Source organism: Apodemus sylvaticus, chromosome 13, assembly GCF_947179515.1.
Source record: "Apodemus sylvaticus chromosome 13, mApoSyl1.1, whole genome shotgun sequence".
Taxonomy (NCBI): domain Eukaryota; kingdom Metazoa; phylum Chordata; class Mammalia; order Rodentia; family Muridae; genus Apodemus; species Apodemus sylvaticus.
The window spans coordinates 80964385-80983579 of record NC_067484.1 but is presented as its reverse complement, the minus strand read 5'-3'; the positions used below and the strand labels follow the sequence as shown (position 1 = coordinate 80983579).

Here is a 19195-nt window from a genome sequence, read left to right as displayed (position 1 = left end):
TGCCTTGCAACTGTGAGAACATGAATGTAATCTCCAGAAGGCATGAAAAACATGGCAAGCTGGGTGTGGTAGCTGCCTGCAATCCCGAACTGCGAAGGTGGAGGCAGGCAGATCTTTGGAATATCCTAGCCTAATTGGTGAGTTCCTGGCCAGTAAGAGACCTTGTTTTCAAAAAGGTTGGGGTAAGGCTAGAGAGATGGCTCAGTGGTGGAGAGCTCTTGCTACTCTTTGCAGAGGACCCTGATTTGGTCCTTGGTATCTTTCTACATGATGGCTCATAGTTTGCTGTAACTCTAGCTGCAGAGGGATTCAACATCTCTGGCCTCTAAGAGCACTGGCGCGCGCACCACACACACACACACACACACACACACACACACACACACACACAGAGAGAGAGAGAGAGAGAGAGAGAGAGAGAGACATTTTAAAATAAATATTTTTATATGAAAGTAATTTTTTATTATTTTCCTACGTAACATCTTAATGTATACACCATTTGCTTTTTCTCAGCTTGTAAATAAAACACAAAGCAAAATTTCCTTGATACTCAGAGAATTAAGAGCAGTCATCTGTCTTCTAGAGGATTCAGTTTCTTACGACATCTTTGTGTGTGTCTGTGCAGGTATCAGCGGTGCTTTGTAGTGAAGAACACCTTGCCAGGTTGTTCCATCATGAGTCTTGGCTCAAGGTGTTTACTTTCTTCTTTTAACTTGGTGTTCAGCACTTGTTTATATATTTCTTCATTATTATGCAAGAGATCTGGTTGAGGGATAGGTTGGATGTGCTTGTATGGGATGACCTCAGTAGGGAGACAGCATACTGATGTCCTGTCATCAGATGTCAAAGTGAGCTTTACTTTGCAGTTGTAGGCATCTGGAAGAGAAGAATATGTAGATTTATGACACGTTCTAGATAAAGTTCTGTTTGGAATGTAACTAAGTGCTTCCAGATAGTTCTGTTTGGTATCACCCATTTTATTTCTGCTGCCATGGTCCATGGGCCTACCATCTTGTTTCTAAAATCAATATTTTATAAATTAAAAAATATAAAACATCTGTGATGTATTATGTGACCAACCTGAGGTTGTTCTCTGGCTTTTACATGTATCATACACATGTACATATAAAAAACATACATTTGAACTGTGCTGGTTTTTTTTTAATTTTTTTTTTATTCGATATAATTTATTTACTGTGCTGGTTTGTTTTAACTGTCAATTTGGCACAACCTACAATCACCAGGAAAAAGAATCTTAAAGAGGAATTATCTAGATTTGGTGGTCCCTGGGTATGCATAGTAGGTTGGCGTTGTTTTGATTGTTAATTCTCATAGGAAGACCCAGCCTACTGTGGGTGGCACTATTCCCTAGGCAAGGCATCCTGAGTAAGTGAAGAAGTTAGTTGGGAGCAAGCAAGGATCCATGCATTTCTTTTCTTCTCTGCTCTTGATTGTGGATGTGGTGCTTTAAATTCCTGCCTTGTCTTCCCTGTCCTATAATCTGGAATTGTAAGCCAACACACCAATTCTCAGTGAAACCATTTAGAGACTAACAGCCTGAGTTTCGTACCAGGAGCTAAACATTCTCAATGCAATTTGATCATAGGTAAACCAGGGACTAGGAAAGCATCTCCTTCATAGGCTAGGGTGGGATTAAATGGCAGGGGCATGTGTGATGCGTGTGGTCTTGTCAGTACACAGTGAGATCTCTGAAGGTGCTTGCTTTGCTACCGGCATAACAGGCGAGAAGGGACAGGTGAAGACTGAGGAGGCTCTGGCCAGTGCAAAGATGCCAGTCTGCCTGCCTTGGGTGCTGGCCGAGTGAATGCTCTGCACAGGGCACATGCCCAGAGTATCTTCCCTCCTCAAACACGTGTCTTCAAAGAGGAATTTAGCCATGGCTCTGTGAGTGACACGGAGCAGAAGGGACTCAATTAAACTAATCCCAGGGTTGGGACTTCTAAGTGAGGTCTGGAAGCTTAGCACTTGTTGTGTGACTACCCTGGGGTTACTGGTTTCTGAGTACTGTGTTGTTATAGCTCAGGTCTAGTCATGACATGAATGCATTTGAGTTGGAGACGATAACATTTTGCTTATTTGAAATTAATTGTTTCCTGTCATCAAGCTGACTGCAGCGCTTCCTCTATGGAAACTGCTCTTAGCTTGCTGGCGAAGGTGGTAAACCAGGTTTGGCGCCTGGGCTCTGCCCTGCCCACCCCCAGTTTATATGTCATTGGCTAGGAAAGTTCTTCTCCGGTCTTTAGCCATAGTGATCATAGGCAAGTATGGTTTAATCTAAATCCACCACTGTTAGGTATGACCTTTGTAACAGCTGACTTTATATCATGTGCTCTGTGTGTATGTGTAATCTTAGAAGAAAGTCTTGATGGCAAGAGAGTCTTGTTGTCTTGGGCAAACTTAACAAAAATAGTCAAGACCCGAGGTGCCTCAGTAGGCACAGTTGTGGAGACGATACTGGTAGGGCTCTACTCTGCCTTTTCCTTTCCCTGCTTTGAGCTTCAGGTCTCTGCCCTACCTCCGTCATAAGCTTCCTGAGGTCAGAAAGTTCCTGGTGGTGGCCTAGGAGCCTGTGCATTGTCCTCCTTAGGACCAAAGAGGAAAGCTGAAGGAAGGCCCATCTGTTCTTTCACTTCATAGCTAGCAGTGTCTGAGGGTGATCAGAGGTCCTGCATGGCAGGAACACAGGCAGTTGGGACAGCTTCCTAGGCTGGCAATCCTGGCCCTGGTACAAATGTTCAATAAATATTCCCCTTTCCCCTTAGTTCAGCTGAAACCCCATGATTTTTCAAGTGGAACTTTTTCTAGAAATAACAATAAAAAGGAAAGAAAAACAAAGTGGAAAAGAAAAAAAGAAAAAAAGCAAACTCCGAGGGCTCCCGTGTACAGCTTGATGAGAATGTCTAAATCTGACTTAACCTGAGGCAGCTGTGGGCTCCCTCAAGCGTACCACTCACTCCCCTGTGGCTTACAACCTTGGTTTCTGTTCTTGCTGCCTGGCTACAGAGTTCTCAGGGTGTCGGGTAGAGCATCCAGGATACAGCTTCCAGGATCTCCTGTCTTTACTTCAAAGGAGACACCTCTGCCTCGCCACTGCATCTTTACTTTTGTGTGAAAACGTCCTGTAAAAATGCTACTTCCCATGTTGTTGGCTGAATCTCCCCTAATTCACATGTGCTGTTGAGCAAGGACCCTGTCAAGGCTTCTTGACAGCTACAAGTCACCGTTCCTCTGGGTCTCTCTGTTGCCATACTTGGCCACAGATGGTTTTCCATGCTGGTGTGTGTAAGCAAGGGCTCAGTGAAACCATAAAACAGCCCCCTCCCTTCTCTCCTTCCAGTCCCAACCGTATAAACCTCAACCCCAGAGATCTGTTTCTGCTTCCCAAGTGTAAGATTAAAGCTATGCACAGCCACACCTGACTAAAATAATATTTTGGTTTTAATTATGTGCTCGTGTATGTGCCTGAGTGTGGGTTTGTGCATTAGTGCAGGTGCCCCTGGAGTCCAGCAGAGGGCGTCCGACCTCATGGTGCTGGAGGACCCGTGGGCCACTCACTGAGGGTGCTGGAAGCCCAGCTCTGGTTCTCTGTAAGTGTGATGTACATTCTTAACCATGCCTGGTGCCTGTGGGTGCCAGAAGATGGCATCAGATCCCCTAGAATTAGAGTTTCAGATGGTTGTGAGCTGCCGTGTGGGTGGGTGCTGGGATGGAGCAGCAGCCAGGGTTCTCCTCAGATGAGCCATCTCTCCAGCTCCATCACATCACACTGCTTGGTCACGGTCTCTGTGTTTCTACGATCAGTAGACACCGACTACCACCTCACTTCCATCAAACATTCTGGTTACTCTGCGCTCACAATCAGTGTGAACTGCAATAAACATCTGCTGTGTGAAATGCTGGCATGCCACAGTCTGCAGGCATCTAGTGAGTTCTGCACTCATGGCACCCTCGTGCACTTAAGAGTCAGAGCTGAGTGGAATCCAGATGTGGGGAACACCCGAGGAAGGCGGGGCAGGGCGTGCTAAGAAATCTGTGTCATGACCATGCTTAAGCAGTTCACGGAGACTGAAGGCACAGTGATTCTCTACAGAGGTTCAGAGGTCAAAACCAGGGCTTGTGGGTAGAAAGCATCCAGACTGACACCAGCGATCGTGATTCTACATAAGGGAATCACTGTCACTGTCCAGATTAGAAAAAGGCCTGGCTTTTCTCTGGTTCATGTGGGCCTGCAGTGGTGACTGGAGACTTGTGATACTTGTCTGGGTCCTGGAGTTGGGAGGTAGCTGAGTCACTAAAGTGGAGCCTCTAAGGGGACCTTTCTATGATGGACAGCAGAAATGATGGTTAGGACAACATGAAGAAAACCTAGCGCCAGGTAGATCCGACCTAACAAATAACTTAAAATGAGCCAGTTTTCTATTATATCATTTTTCTATCTATTTAATTTTAAGAAAATTAAACTGGACAAGATGACTTGCATTATAAAACATATGTTCCAGGGGATTAACTAAGCCGTGGAGACTTGAGGGTGGTGGGTTTTAGTGAAGTCTCTCAGAATGGAAAGCGGTGTTGGATCATAGTGGGTGACTCCCGGGAGAGGCCAGGCTCTGATGTGGCCATCAGGGTGAAGCCTTGAACATCTGGGCGAGGCCTGGAGGATCCAGTGGGTTCCCGGCCACCCCTGGCTTCAGGTTGCCTGCGTTTAAATCATAACCCCTTTCATTATGTTGTTCCAGCAAATGTGCTTTCTGCAGATCAAAGCAGATTCCTTGATGACACATGTCGAGCCTGTGGGCGTGGGGTGGCGTGGGCAGGAAGCATTCGGCAGGTTTGTAGGGCCATTCCCAGGATATTCCCACGTCGGCTTGCCTGCCGGGACTCAGAACAGCCTGGTGCAGTCGCCTTCCCCAGTATTTGGGATGAGTTGGGAACATAGGCTAGGTGCTGCTACAGTGGGCATCATCGTGGCTGGAAGGTGGACTACGGGACCTCGAGCTTTCATAGACAGTTTAGAGCTGTATCTGAGGAGAAGGTTTGGGGTATGAAACACACATCAGAGTTCAGCTGTGTGGGACTTGCTGATGGAGGGAAGGTGGTGTGTGTGTGTGTGTGTGTGTGTGTGTGGTCATTTGACTCTGCTCCTCTCTGCCTGCTCATGAGTCACTCTTCTTCCTCAGTCACGCCAATGGCTGAAGCAGGCACAGGAACAGTGCACGGAAGGTCCAGGGGGGAGAGAGGGGAGCCGGGAAAACAAGAAAAGGAGGGCGACTGCGCTGGCAAGTGCATTTCAAGGAAGGAGCTGTAAGGAGGCAGCCACGTAGCTGTCCCACCTGACACCCCCATTCCAGGTCTCTGTCACAGCACACCCATCCATTTACACCCAGTAGGCCTCTCCTTCCCTCCTCAGGCTGACTTCTCAGCAACAGGAAGTACGTTAGATCCCGCTCTTCTTCCGTTCCTGTAAATGAAGAATCATTGCTGTGTGTTTTTGAGGGGGACTCAAGAGTCTTGTTACAAAAACCAGAGACAAAATATAAACGTGCATCTTTACTCGTCCCCAGTAAAGTGGGAAGGGAACGGGTGGCCCGTCAGTTGTGGGCTGCGTCCTTAAGACGCAATGATGGGGAGCTGCTCCCCTGCTGGCTCGATGGTTTCCTAAAGCCTTTTAAATGCTGGGATTAAATCCTGCAGCCATTTCGTGGGATAGCCTTGGAACTGAACTCAGAACTGAACTGCACTTTGTCTCTAGGTTATCCCTGTGAGAATTCTGGGAAGTTAATGTCCTTTCCTAGAGGCTTCAGGATCTGCTGGTGATAGTCCACTCCAGAGAAGAGCCTCTGCTCGCGTCTTAGCCCGAGGGAGAGGCAGGAGGGCTGGGCCAGCGTCTGGAGGCTCTGTGCAAGCATTCACCCTTGCCGGTCCGGTCGGTCCCCACATCAAAGCTCATTTGCAGATGGGAATTTGGATCCCATTGGGTAACACTGGGATTAAAAGGCCAGCATACCTTGGTAGGGCTATTTATAATGAGGGTGGCTTTGATGGCTTTCCCACACGTCTCTGTAGTGAGTGCTGCCCTCGTCTTTCAGGGAGATATGTCCTGTGGAAATGGGCTGGGTCCGAACAGGAGCCAGATGGGAAGCAGAGTGCACAGGGTCTCCGTGTGGTTCAGTGCCTTCACTGCCCAGTGCCAGGGGAGGCTGGAGATGCCTTTCTGTCTCTGGTAAAACCAGCTTCTCACTCTTTACGTCAGAAATGAAGAAACTACCATCACATCTAGTAATTTTCTAGAAAAGTGATAACCTTGAAATGCTATTGATTTCTAAAAATACAAAAAATGGGAAGCTGTCTGGGCCAGGTTGTATGGTTTTCATCTTTTACTTGCTGGACACACATACATTCACATACACACACATACACGTACACACATTTGCATACACACATACACACATTCACACACATATACATTCACATACACACACACATACATTCATATACATACATTCATATACACATAATACATACACTCACATACATATTCAAACATTCACATACATACATATTCACATACACACATACACACATTCACACATATATACATTAACATACACATATACACACACATTCACATACACACATATACACATTCACACTCACATACACATATACACACATACATTCATATACATACATTCATATGCATACAATACACATACATACATATTCACACATTCACATATACACACATTCACATACACATATACACACACTCTCTTCCAAATACATGTAATACACTGCTTAGGATATTTTAAATATCATATTTTTCACATATATTCACATTATTTATGTGTATATATCATATGCATACATATGCATATATACCGCTTTCTGATATATATATATATGCTCACCTTTTGTATTGCTTCCAAATCAACTTGCTGAAAAGGAGGCATGTTATTTTATTTTTTTCTACTTTCAAAAGCTAGACACCAGAACCTCTAAGAAAAAAAGAAGTGTATAGTTAAACACAAAGGGTGTGCATGCACATATGTGTGGGTTTACACATCTGCACGTGCGTGTGTAGGCACGCAGGAGCCGATGCTAGCTGTTTTCCTCTAGCACTCTCCATTTCTGCTTTTGAGACCTGGGTTTAGTAAATCTGAGCTTTCTGACTGGACTGCTCTCGCCGGCCCATGTGTCCCTAGGACCTGTCTAGGAGTCTGTCACTTCCCCCGAGTGATGGGTTACAGACACATACTCCCACAACCAGCTTTCACACACATGCTGGAGATCTGAGATCAAGTCATCATCCTGTGCGCACAGTGGACACTTGACCCACAGAGCCATCTTTCCAGCTCCTAGAGCACAAATTCTTAAAAACTTGAGATTTGTGCATCTTCCTTTGTAAAAGGATGAAGAGGTAAAGTTTCAGCTGGTTTTATAAGTTTCTGAATTATAAGGGGGCACCTGTGTCAAAACAAGATGAGGCCTCTCATGATACTATATTTAAAACACATCTAGCATACTTGGAAGCTCAAATGTAAGAGGGAGTGTGTATGTATGTGTGTGTGTGTGTGTGTGTGTGTGTGTGTCATATGATGGCTAATTTTCAATGTCAGTTTGCTTGGACCCGTGTGTCTTCAGATTCATGGTTCAGCAGTTCTCTGAGTGCTACCATGAAGTTGCTGTTTTGATGAGATTAACTCTCCCAGGGTAGACTGTCAGTGAGCAGATTGCCCTCTCTGGTGGGTGAGGCTGATTTCTCAAATGTAAGTAGTAGTTTTGCAATGAACAGCCAGCCCTGAGGTGAAGTATGTTGGAATTTTTTTTTCTGAGTCTCTTAACACAAAAGTCATCGGCTCTGGTTTTCTTTTTTACTTTTCTTTTTTAGATTTATTTACTCTATGTATATGAGTACACCATTGCTCTCTTCAGACACACCAGAAGAGGGCATCAGATCCCATTACAGATGGTTGTGAGCCACCATGTGGTTGCTGGGAATTGAACTCATGACCTCTGGAAGACTAGTCAGTGCTCTTAACCACTGAGCCATCTCTCCAGCCCTGGCCCTGGTTTTCTATGTCAGCTCTTTCCAGGGTCATCCACCCACTTGCTCCCCCTTCAGCTGGTAGCCACAAGAGGCTTCGTAATTGTGTGACCCAATCCCTTAATTTATACATAGAAGTTACATATACTTTATATCAGGTATCTGTGCACTTCATACACCCTCCCTGTTGGTTCAGCTTTCAAGGAGACCATGATCAACACACTTCCTTTTATCTCTCTGACCAAGAAATTAAATTGTGTTGTGTCTTCCTTCCAACCTGACTGGAACCTAGAGCTCAGAAGAAACATTAATCTGCCTAGAATAAACCAAAAAGTTTATTTTAGGTTAGGTGTGTGCGCACGAGCGTGATTTTTGTTTAGCTTACCATACAAAGCGATGGTTTCTTGAGAGCCTTTTCATGCGGACGTTGGTTTGTGCCTTCTATTCCCCTTCTCTCACCTCCCTGGCCTCGCTTCCACCTCCTCTCCTTCCCCTGCAGTATCTCCTTTCCATCTCTCATGTCTCCTGTGCTCTTTCCCCCTCCCTATCCTCTTAAGTCTCTTCCCCCTCCCCCACCATGGTCTACTCCCTGATTTCCTGACCTTTACCCACATATCATGTATGCAAACCTAATAACTAGAAGCTAGGATCCGCATTCCAGAGAAAACGGGAAACATCCATCTATTCCTTTTGCCTTGATATATTTTCCAGAATAAGATTTGCTTGTGTACCGTGTCTTTAGTATCTGTGCATCAGTGGATGCTCTTGGAGGCTGTGACTAGAGTAGCAATTAACACAGATGTGCAGGTGTCTCCGTGGCAGGATTGCATCTCTGCAAGGAGGTTTGCCACTGCGCATGGCTACTGTACAACTTAGCCCCAGCCCCTTGGGAGGCTGAGGTAGGTGGATCTTTGTGAGTTCCAGACCAGTCAAGGCTTCGTAGTGAAACCTGTTCTCAAGAGAATAAAAAATAAATAAAGTCTAGTATAGCCAGGTCATAAAGCACTTCTATTTTTAGATATTTAAAGTGTCTAACATTCTTAGCCATCAGGCAAATTAAAACTACACTGAGATTCCATCTAGCCTCAGTCCAATGGCTGTCATCAAGAGGCCAAAGAGCAGCCAAGGCATGTGGGAAAGAGAAACCTTTATTTACTGTCGCTGAGGCTATGGGAGTTAGCATGAAGAGATGTCTATAAAGAAAATTAAACTTTTCAGATGCTATGCGGGTTTTGAAGCCTGGGTAGCCTGGTCCGCAGGGGACTGTGTCGGGGTCACAGAAGGCAGTGTGTTGGCTCAAGCTGAGGTCCCTATGAGTACCAGGCAAGACACCCAGTGTGGCGACAGATCTGACGTCCCTCAAGCGAGTCCACTTCACTCTTTGAGCATTTGAAATAGCTCCACATCTTAAAAGTGTTTATGGGGAGAGAGCCTGCTTCTTCACAGCTCTCTTTGGTAAAGGAAGCTGGGGATGGCGTGTCCAAAACCTCGAGTGGGGTGGGGAGGGAAATGGGATACCATGGCAGCAAGTTAAATCTTCAAACAAAACACATAAAATGTTTTTATAGTCTTTTATAGGCTTCTGGCACACAGTAGGTGTTTGTTAAACATGGCCTACAAAAAAGTAGATCCTTGGGCAACTCAGCAGCTGCAGCTTTACCTAGAGAGCAGGTGCAGATGCAGGTGCAGGAGCTGGTGAGGCTGAAGACAGGCAATGCTAAGGAAGCTGGTGGAGAAGCCATGCTAGAAGCCAGGCAAGGTACCACCTGCTCCTCTCACAGCTGAGCCTCCATGGCCGAGCCGCCTTCCTCCACCCACGGGCAGTTAACAAGGGGCCCAGATGCTCCCTGCTCACTACCTGTCAACTTTCCTTTTTACTTCTTGTTTGTTCCCCGGTTAATTGCCTCGGCTCTGTGGGTAATGCTTTATTAGTTGGGGCCAAAGACCAGGCATCCTCTGGACCTGATGAATCAGGCTGCGTCTCCAGGCGGCTTTCGGGATGAGGAGCCTGGCCCCTGAGTCACTGGCCAGTCCGTGAGTGGCAGATGCACACAGCCACCAGCTCCCTAGTACCTCTGGACTTGGCAGCAGTTTTTGGGTGCCCTGGAAAGGTGGCCACGGGCTGGAAAGAGCTGAAGAGAACCAGGAAGGGTGGTAGACCGGGCGGCGTGCTTTGGAGGCAACCGGAAAGGCAGGTGAGTGTGTGCGAGCGAGCAGGCTGCGGCTTGGCTGCCAGAGCAGGGCTCCCTGCTCACGGAGTCTCTCAGGCCCGCCTCCTCCCCTCAGTATCTCCCAGGTATTTTGTCTGTGCAGATAAATGGCTTCTAGCCATCTTGACATTTTTAAGCAGAGTTTTCAAAAGTGATGGTACTTTAAAAACCAGGAACAAAGGACAGCTCGCTTTTAGAGGTTGGGATTTCTTAGATTAAAATCTTAGGTTCTTTGCTAAGCTCTAATACCACTTTCTCATTTCTGAGCCTCGGTTTCTAGTACTCTGTCCTGGCGGTTGGTTAGGACTCCCTGGGACAGTGCTCACAGCTTACCACACCGTGGTCAGTAGACGATGATACTTGTGTTCTGACTACAGGTCTAGGCTTCCACAGTTTACGTGCGTTCACCCTGTCTCCTCTGTGTCCTTCTTTTCTCTCCTGCCCCAAACCCCCAGGCTTTAACTTTTGGCCAACAAAAGTTCATTTTGTGTCCAGTGAGCCAGGCCTCGGGCATTCGGTAACAAATAAGCCAGGCACGGCCCTGCTCTGTGGCATGTCCACCGGCCAAGGCGACAGCCGAGGAGCTGACAAAGGCTAGAAGGAATGATGGCGGGCCGTGTAACTGCCGTGCTGAGAATCTCGAGGCAGGGTGTGTGGGATGGGGGCAGTGAGCTAGGCAGGAGCTGTTTTCTGTGGGGCGGCCACTCCGGGAAATGGCAGTCTACCAAAGGAAGGGAGGGGACTGGAACTGCAGACCCATCCCAGATGTGGGAAAGGCTGGGCTAGGGGGCCAGAAGCAGCTCCCCCGATCCTAGGCTGCGAGGAGACTGTGATAACATATTAGCTCAGAGATGGTTATCCGACGGTATTTTAATTAGCCTCTGTACCTGTAATTTTTCATACCTTGTCTATATTTACTGCCTCATTAGCTCCCTACTGACCCCCCCTTCTACTCTTCTTTTCTTTCTCTTCACAAACTGTCCCCTTCCGAGGGAGTATTTTTAACTTTTGGAAATTCTGTCTTCATCCCTGCGTGTACATATATGTTTCTGATGCATGCTGGGAGAGTCCCTTCTCCTGGATCAAGTTTTGTTTTCTGACCACCAGAAGCATAGCTCTGCCCAGTTTAGTTGACAAAGAAGGCAGAGTGCAGGAGGGCTACTAAGTGTTTGCTGCAAGTCTTAGTGTGCATGGAGGGTTGAACCTTCACGTCTTTGACTTATGGAGCTGGGCTAGCATCTCACATGTCGTTTTTTGAAAATACTCGGTTAAAGATAAGCTAGGTCATAGCTAACCTCTTGTAAGCAGGGGCAGGGAGGGTTGTCTGTGAAAAACCCCTTTCTGGAGATCCCGGACCCCCCCCATGTAAAACATACCGCTATCTTTTAGACACAATTAGTGGGAAATCCTTCTGAGTCTGTGAGTATGTTAGGAGGCTTCCTCATGGAGGGGTAAAGCTACAGTGGGAGCTCGAGGTTGCAGCTCACTTCAGATGTTTCTACTGACGCTGTCTTCAGTGCTGGCGTATCAGTGACGGCTTCCACACTGGGAGGCACCTGTCACACAGGCACGCTGTGGCAGCCATGGCACTTTGGTTACAGTCTCCGCATGTCTTGATTCACTCTTAATTTTCTGGTCCATTATCATAGTCCCTGACATTTGCAGCTCAGTTTTGCTATTTCATCCATGAGACGGATCTTACGGCAGCTGTGAGCACAACTGTGGAGGTGGGCGGCTTCTGGCTCTGCGGCTCTGCGATGGGGCGTCCCAGAAGCACAGTGATTTTGCAGATGTTGGACTATTGTTTTCTCCCTAGACAATGGCATTCTTGAAATGATCTGGGAAGTTCATTCAGTTCTGCATCTGATCCCAGGAAGGATACTCTGGTGGCAGGGAGGAATGGCCATTAAGGGTGATTCGAGTACATCTGCTTCGACATGAGGCAGGATGATGGTCTGGGCTTGGACTTTGGGGCCACAGGTCCATGTAGGTAGAGGTGATGTTTGCTTGACTATCAGTGTTCCCACTCTGCACACAATGCTTTTTTTTTTTTACAGGACTTATTAGGTGTGATGAGTGGGCCCAAAATATTATGACAAAACATATGATCTGGAATCGCTTCCTGCTTCTCCAAGAGTCTTTGATGGTGGCCGGGGACGTCGGTATAGAATCCAAAGGGAGTAATGGCTGTATTGTCCCCATAGCTTTAGCAAGGCGGACTCTGCATAAAGTACCCATGTTCTTCTGTCTCTCAGAGTTGAGTGTGATGGAATGGCTCCCTCTCTGTTCTCCTGCCTGCAGGGGCAGGTTGATAGCTGATGTCAACAACACAGAGGCAGGTGGCATCTCCATGGAGTCACAGGATAGAGTGGGCCTTGGGTAAGAAGAGACCAAAGCCTTGGCAGTAACCAGGCTGGGCTGTTTATAGGTAAAGCCTAAGGCTTTATGAGGCTAGAAAGCCTGAACCCCAATCTCCCACCCCACCCTACCACCATTGCTTCAAACTTCCAACGTCTTCCAACAGTTGCGACTGACAGATTCCCTACCAAATCAGGCTTTGATTCTCTTTTTTGGGAGGTATATTAGCCCCCAATTTAAAACATCTCATTTTGAACCTAGCACGAGGAGTTTAATTGTTTATTTCCTCAAATCCCAAGGCAAAGAGAGAAAGAACAAAGGAAGAAGGAATCCTCAGGGAAATTTGGGAAGCCAAGCAGCAGAGTCCGAGGGCGCTGGTGGCAGGCTGGCTTTCCAGCATTCTATGGCATTACCCCAGTCATTTTGTCAGTTCTGGAAGGAGCTTGGTTGGTGCCTCTCTGAAGCAAGCAGTCTGAGCTGGGCCTCGGTCAGGCCAGGGAGAGAATTAAGGTGGAGGAGTGCAATTTGCTCTGGTGAGAGTTGAAAACAAAACAAGTTTGTTCACTGACTCAGCAAGCATCAATGTAAATTGATTTTTTGGGTACTCTTCTTCTGCTGGGAAAAAGCCCTTGAACTGATTCTCCGGGGAGAAGATATTTGTTATGGTGGGTGGTTTTGTGGTGTGTTCCTCCTGTCAAGTGTAACTTGATATTTGGAAGCATGGGTGGTAATTATTTGCAAACTTAACTGTTAAAATAATGGCATGAGCAGACACAGGCAAAACCATCACTACAGTTAAGATTAGTGAAGGCTCCCATCACCCCCAAAACATTTCCTCGTGCTCCCTCATAGTCAAGTTAGTCCCTGGTATCACCTGCTCCTTCCCTAGGCACCGTACGAACTCTGTCACCACAGGTTAGCTTGTATTTGTAGAAGTGTAGTGTAAACCAATCATATAGAATAATTTTTACTGTCTGGCATTTTTCAAGAGACCTTTAGAAACACTTCATTACCATTGTGAGCTATCATTCATTCTTTTTTGATGATGGCACTGCATAGGCTCTGGACTCTCCCCAAACACCAATGTGTCAAGCACATGACCAATGCCTGTGGTACATTAAGGAACGGTGCAGGCTTCAGGAGGAGGGGCCTAGGAGAAAGAAGTAAGGCCACTGGGGTATGACCCCCAAAGGGGATATGGGAATCACAGCCCCTTCCTGAACAGTACCCTTACACCACAATCCATGATGTTGCCATAGGCCCAAAGTAGCAAGGCTAAATAAATACTGACACCCTGAGCCAAAACGTATCTTTCTGTTATGTTGTCTTTCTCAGATATTTTGTTAAAGTACTAAAAATTTGAGTAGCAGGAGAACAGATTCCACTGTGTAGACATACTATAGTTTATCTACTCACATCTTGTTGGAATGTCTTTATGTCTTCAGTTTTTGTGTTAATAAGAATACATAATTCTTGGGGTTGGGGAGATGGCTCAGAAGCTAAGAGCACTCACTGGTTGTTCTTCCAGAGGTCCTGAGTTCAATTCCCACCAGCAACATCATCACCCACATGGTGGCTCACAAGCATACATAATGAGATATGATCTCCCTTTCTGATGTGCAGGCATACATGTGGGGAGAGCATTGTATACATAATACATAAATAAATCTTTTAAAAATGAATAAATAAGTCTTAATATTCATTAAGCTATTTGGGGCATTTTGTACAAATGTTTGTATGGACACAAATTTCCCTGTGGGAAATCTCTAAGAGGGAAAGGTTGGATCATGAATTAGGGGGTAATTATTTTAACTTTTTATTTGTTTATTTATGTTTATTATTATGTGTGTACTCAGGCTCCTGGCGTGGGCTGATGTGCATCCTCTCCTGATGTGGGGTCAGAGCAGCTTGGTGGAGTTTGTTCCCCCTCCACCATTTACACAGCTTCTAGGAATTGAACTCAGGCTACCAGGCTTGGTCCGCAGTGCCTTTACCTGCGGTGCCGTCTGCCATCCCTGTGTTTTGTTTTGTTTTGTTAATTTCCACAGTAGTTGCGGTATTTTGGCTCCACAGTGGCGTCTCCTTAACACCCTTCCGCTGTATAGGGTGGTTAGTTGAATTCTAGCCATTCTCCAGAGGAGCAATGGGGCGTCCTTAGACTTTAGGCTGCCCTTGCTGGACGATGAGTGAGCTTGACCCATCCCTTTGTGTCTGTGTCTGTCATAGGTTTGCTCTCCTATGTACTTAGCCTCATTAAAGCTGAAATGTGTGGTTCTTTCAGGATGTTTTTTGTATCATTATTGTTCTTGTTGAGTGTTGAGAGCTTATGTAAGTTCCTTTGTTCATTGATATTGCTTAAGGGAGAAGGGACGGAGGGAGGGAAGGAAGGGAGGAGAGAGAGGAGGAAGGGAGGGAAGAAGGGAAGAAGGGAAGAAAGATGAGTAGCCTCTGGACTTGTCACCCACCCCTTAAGTTGATTGCATCTATGTTCACCAGAGGTACCAGTCCGTGCTTCCTCTTTGCATATTTTTGATTTGATTGTGGTCATTCTTGTCCTATTGGGTAAATAGAGAAATATGTTATTTCCCTGTCACTTGCCTAGGAGAGTTTGTGTAGAATTCATATTTTTTATTTTTCATCCTTCAATATTTGATGGGATTTACCAGTACAGACACTCTGCTAGGCCTGGCTTTCATTTTCTCGAAACCACTTAGCTATATGTTTTGTTTCTTTAATGAATATTGGCCCCTCTGGGCTTTCTCTGTAGGCTGGAGGTAGGATTTATCACTTTACGTCTTCCTGAGGAATTTGTGGATTCTGTCTGAGATGCTCAGTATGTAGACTGGAAATGTCCCCGAGTGGATATTTTCTTCTGTTTTTGAGCCTGTTCCGCTGGAAGAGTCATCCATCCATTTCTGACAGATACACTTGGTGACTTATCTCTCTTTTCCTGGGCATGACTAGAGATGTTTTGTTTTGACTTTGCCAAATAACCAGATTTTCTTTATCATTTTCCTTTTTCAATCATTCTTTTTCTGTTTGCTCTAGATTAGTGGTTCTCAGCTTCCTAATGCTATCAGTCATTAATATAGCTCCTCATGTTGTGGTGACCCAACATTCATAAAATTAATTTCATTGCTACTTCAAACTTTAATTTTGCTGTTGTTATGAATTGTAGTGTAAATATCTGATATGCAGGGTATCTGATATGTGATCCCCAAAGGAGGCTGCACCCCACAGGTTGAGAGCCGCTGTTTTAGACTTGCTTTTCCTCTCCTAGACTTTTTCCAAAATTATTTTTATTTTGAATGTATATGTATGTATCTACTTTGTGGGGTTTTGCCCACATGCACGTCATGCAGCAGAAGCCAGGAGAGAGCATCAGATTCCCAGGAACTGGAGTTACAGATGGCTGTGAGTCGTCATGTAGGTGCTGGGAATCACACCTGGGTCCTCTGGAGGAGCAGCCAGTGCTTTGAAACCACCGAGCCATCTCTCCAGCCCCACCTGAGTTCTCCTAAAGAGAGAGCGTTAGTCAGGAATTTGATGCCTTTATTTTGGGAAGCCCAGCCCAGGAAGTGCAGGGACATCCTGTCTCCATGCCGCCTCCCATGGTCATCCTTTACATGTATAGAGAATATTTCTTGCGGGTCAGGTTATGGTCTGTTTTTGAGTACTTGAACATTCTTTGCATGTTCTGTTGTGTGAAAGTCTAAAATGTCAGTTAGGTCAGGGTGGCAGGTACCTCTAACTACTTGGTGGTTCTCTGTCCATGTGTTCTATAATTATCCTGAAAGCAGTGTTGATAATTGGAAGTCTCTGTTTCTCTTCTGGTTCTATGTTTGTTTTGCATACTTTTCCCCTTTTACAATGCTGGGCCTGGTGAGATGGCTCAGTAGGTGAAGTCTCTTGCCATGGAGCCTGACAATATCAGTTCCTGGAACCCATCTGGTAAGGAGAAGAGAAGCAGCTCCCACAAATGGTCCCCTGCCTTCTGCATGCACTGTGGCATCCCCCACACAAATCAACGTTTCACACTTTAGAAAGTGAAATTTCTTCTTTTAACTTTTGTTCTCCTAGTATATGAAAGTCTTCTTTCATAGGAGGTTCACAGGACCTCAAGATTTAGGTCCATTCTGACATTAAGTCGGCACCTTTGGGTTGTTGGACCTTCCTATATCTAGTGATTCAGTCAGACCGTGGATGTCACTTTGCTGTCCTGTGTCCTATCTGTACTTCCTGTCTCCCCTTCCTTTTTTGTCAATAGTATGAATGTTCAGGATTTTGTTTGGGATCTTGTTGTCTGTAATGCTTTGTTACTGGTTGCTTTTGGGGACTGGTTTCTAGAGTGAATCATTCTTTAACTTACCACAGACTGATTGATTTTATACCATTTCTTGTACAGTGTAAGACATTTTATTCCATTCTTATTTCTGTGCCTGATGTCATACCTTGTACTGCACCCAGCATTGTTATTTATATGTTTAAGGAGTCTGTTACTTTTGAACAATGTTTAAATACTAATTTAAACATTTTTTTTGAGTATTGTCCCACATATGATGAATTTTACCTTGAAGTTTACCTTGTTTGTCTAAAAACATCCTGGTTTTGCTTTTTCTTCTCAATGAATCCTTACTGGGTATAAACATTGGGGCTGATGGGCTGTTGAGATGGCTCAACAGATAAAGGTGCCACTAAGCCTGATGGCCTGAGTGCATCTCTGGAACCCACTTAGTAGAAGAAAGGATCCAACTCCTACAATTGTCTTCTGACCACCACACACACACATGGATGCACATGTGGTTCCCTCTTCTTACCATTTCAATAAGTATAAACAAAAGTTTACACTGGGTTGGTTGACATGTTTATGTTTTGTGTGTGCAGATGTGTGCCTGGTCATTTTCTTTCCTTTCCATTTGGATAGTACTTTTCCTGGCCTCGGGTATATCCTATACCAATGGCTGCTTACCTGAAAAGAAGGGTCCTCCAGTTTTCTGTGTTCTTTCTTGAGGTAGCTCTCTCCTATTATTTATGTTTAGTGAATCCTCTTCTTGGTTCTCTCAGGTCTCAACTTGGGCAGTCTGGTGAGTCTGGCAGGTTCTGCCCTCCCTGTACCATGGCATGGGGTCTTCTCAAGACAGAAACCCGGCTACTTGAAGGCTCACTGCCTTTGCCTCTCATCTTTCTAGAGCAGCATCTGCTGTTGTTTGAGGCCCAAAGTCTTCAAAAGAGCTGTTATATTTAGTCTAAATTTTTGAATGTCTCTGGCAGAAGGGGAAATTTGATCCTGGTTCTCTCTTGTCCAGAAGTAGAAGGCTTGCAAACACTGTATTTAAATATACTGACAGTGTACAGTGACTCACAGAAGATGATTAAACTGTTTGAACTAACAAATAATTCTATTTCTGGGAATGTATCTAGAATAATTCTAAAAAGAAAAAATGCTACATGCAAAAATAAACAAACAGAAAACCAATACCCCCCTAACTAACTAACTAGCTAATTAGTTAACTAACAAAACAAAAAAAAATCTGTATAGCATTATTTGTATCTTGGAATTAGGAAAACTTTAACAATAGGAAAGTAGTTAAAAATCAAGATGTATATATCCAGCTAAATATCATACACTTACTGGATAATTTATAAGATTTTCAATATCCAAAAAGTTTACTATTTGATATTAACATCATTAAAGACACATTCATGATTCCATAACATATCATATTTACAGAATCATATCAACAAACATTCCCAGGGACAAAGACTTATTAAATAGTGCTTTCTCTACTGTCATGGGTTCTGTAACTATGGATGCAACCAACTGTAGAGGAAAAAGGTTAATAAATGAATTGTCACCTTGCCAAGCATTTATGAGCTTTTCTTTTGCCTCTGTCTTTTGAACCATCTGCACTTAGAAGCTATTATAAGTCATGGGGAGGATTTGAGGTATATAGCAGGATGCATCTATATTTACATTCAAATGCTGTGCCCTTGTGTGTGTGTGTGTGTGAGAGAGAAGGACTTGGTGTCTTATGGAGTCCTAGGATGGATCTCTGACAATACTGAAAGATGAATGTCCACAAATGATGTAGCTTTTCAAAGAAGCCAAACCAAGCATCCTCTTCTCACTGTAAAGGGCCACAGGGAAGTAGAATTGAATACTTCTATCTGCACTAAACAATGTATTCATTATGCTGGCAAGATGGCTCAGGATAAAGATGCTGGGCACCGAGCCTGCTAATCTGAGTTCTATCCCTTAGACCCACACGGTGGAAACAGCCTTGATGACTCCCACCGTTTTCCTCTGACCTATGCTTGCATGCTGTAGCATGTGCTTGGCCACACACAGACATACAAAATAAATAAAATTGAAGACTAGATTCATCATTGCTTTAGAATCTATCTGTTCTAAGATACTTTGGCAATCACTCATTTAATCTGTTACAAAACACTACAGATATGTAAAAATAGAGGCCTGTGATACATTGTTGCTCTTAAGAGGTCAGAAGTAGCGAAAGAGTTGAAGATTCCCAGTGCAGTATTCTGCAGTTACAGTGTTCTT

General features: G+C 44.9%; 1 protein-coding gene and 1 pseudogene across 2 annotated transcripts in view; one reads left to right on the top strand and one right to left on the bottom strand.

The window, feature by feature from the left end:
* Fhod3 (formin homology 2 domain containing 3) overlaps positions 1-19195 on the top strand; it is a 438336-nt gene that overhangs the window by 221595 nt on the left and 197546 nt on the right. The gene's annotated exons all lie outside the window — the stretch shown is intronic.
* Positions 569-993, bottom strand: LOC127664113 (28S ribosomal protein L42, mitochondrial-like; annotated as a pseudogene).